The sequence below is a fragment of the Penaeus vannamei genome, chromosome 2, assembly GCF_042767895.1.
Source record: "Penaeus vannamei isolate JL-2024 chromosome 2, ASM4276789v1, whole genome shotgun sequence".
In the NCBI taxonomy this organism is placed as follows: Eukaryota; Metazoa; Arthropoda; class Malacostraca; order Decapoda; family Penaeidae; genus Penaeus; species Penaeus vannamei.
This window is the reverse complement of record NC_091550.1, coordinates 16,280,223-16,282,722: the sequence shown is the minus strand read 5'-3', so window position 1 is coordinate 16,282,722 and position 2,500 is coordinate 16,280,223.

Sequence of the window (2,500 nt, the reverse complement as noted above, 5' to 3'; positions counted from 1 at the left end):
TGCCGGACCCACCCATTAGCGAGGACCCTCCCTCCCTAGCTGAGGTTAGGGAGGCGATCTCCAAGCTGAAGAGTGGTAAAGCAGCGGGTATTTACGGCATCCCAGCTGAACTGTTAAAGGCTGGTGGTCATCCCGCTCTGGTAGGGGAAGGGGGACCGATGGGACTGCAGCAATCACAGCGGCATCACACTGCTCAGTGTACCAGGCAAGATTCTTGCCCGCATCCTTCTGAGGCATATCAGAGACCATCTACTAAGGCATCAGAGGCCAGAGCAATCCGGATTCACTCCTGGTAAATCAACCATAGACCGTATCCTTGCACTTCGAGTCATTGTGGAGTGCCGTCGTGAGTTCGGACGTGGGTTGCTTGCAGCCTACATCGACCTCAAGAAGGCGTTCGATACAGTACATCGGGAATCACTCTGGGAGATCCTGAGACTGAGAGGAATTCCAACAAGAATTATTGAACTCATAACAAACCTATATACTGGTACTGAAAGTGATGTAAAGTGTGGTGGGGGCCTGTCGAGCTTCTTTCCAGTCAGTTCAGGAGTGAGGCAAGGCTGTGTTGTTGCACCAACCCTTTCAACACTTGCATGGACTGGATACTAGGCAGAGCTACTGTTCAAAGTCATTGTGGAGCAACACTGGGTAATATTAAGGTTACAGACCTTGACTTTGCCGATGATGTTGCAATTCTATCTGAGTCTTTGGAAACCTTAGTGGTGGCCCTCGATGCATTTAGTAATGAAGCGAAGCCCTTGGGTCTAGAGGTCTCCTGGACCAAGACCAAGATCCAGGACTTTGGGGACTTGCTAGGAGAACCTGTTCAGTCGGTACGTGCTTGCGGCGAGGACATTGAAGTCACAGAGAGCTTTACATACCTTGGTAGTGCAGTTCATAACTCTGGGCTGTCAGAACAGAAAGTCAGCCGACGGATTGGCCTGGCAGCAGGGGTCATGAACTCTCTCGACAAGAGTATTTGGAGATGCCGGTACCTGTGCAGAAGGACCAAGCTACGGGTTTTCAGGGCCCTGGTAATGCCAGTTTTGCTCTACGGTAGTGAAACCTGGACATTATCCAGTGCACTGGAGTCTCGTCTTGACGCCTTTTATAAAAGGTCCTTGCGCCGGATCATGGGGTACTGTTGGCGGGACCATGTGTCTAACCAACGGCTGCACCGTGAGACTGGCACAGGACCTGTTACCTGCATAATCCGTGATCGCCAGCTCAGGCTATATGGCCACCTGGCTCGCTTTCCACAGGCTGATCCTGCCCATCAGGTTGTCTCTGTAAGAGACAACCCTGGGTGGAGGAGGCCTGTGGGACGACCCAGGAGGTCGTGGCTTGGGCAGATCGATCAAACCTGTCGGGAAGAGCTCGAGATGGGCCGGGCCCCTGCCTGGCGACTTGGCATGAGGGATCCCAAAAAGTGGAAGCAGAAGGTGGACGCGGCTATGCGCCCCCGTCGGCGTTAGCTCCGGATGATGATGATGATATATACATATATATATAAATATATGTATGTGTATGTATATATACATGTGGGTATATATATGTATATATACACACATGTGGGTATATATATGTATATATACACACATGTGGGTATATATGTATATATATATATATATAAATATATATATATAAATATATATATATAAATATATATATATATATATATATATATATAAATATATATATATATAAATATGTATATATATAAATATATATATAAATATATATATATATACATATATATATATATATATATATATATATATATATATATATATATATTTATTTATTATCATTATTTTTAATATATATATATATATATTTATTATCATTATTTTTAATATATATATATATATATATATATATATATATATATATATATATATATATATATATATATATATATTTATATATATACACATATATGCATATATATAGACACGTGTATATATATATATATATATATATATATATATATATATATATATATATATATATATATATATATATATATATCACCCCAGGGTGTTTCACTTAGACAGGCTGAGGGAGGGGGAATGTGCCCGGAGGTTTGCTGAGGCAGTCTCTGGTCGTTTCACAGCGCACGAAAATCTGACGGACCCTGTACTTCTGTGGGACACCTTTAAACGTGAAACGCTTCATGCAGCTCAAGAGATGGTTGGTGAACGCCCGTGAGGAAGGCGAAATTTCATCTAGCAGGAGACACCGGATGCCACAGATGCTTGCCGTGCGGCTCGTCTGGCAGGGGATCGAGATTTGCACCGTTCTCAGGTCTTTGTTAAGAAGGGACAAGGAACAGTTTATTAGGAATCTTGCTGAGGAGGTAGAAGGCCATTTCTTAGTAAATGACCTTCGTTCTGCATACCAAGCCCTGAGAAAGCTGAACTCCAAGCCCTCTTCACAGGTGACAGCAGTTCGCTCAGTAAGTGGTCAGATCATCTCAGATCCTGTTGTGGTCCGG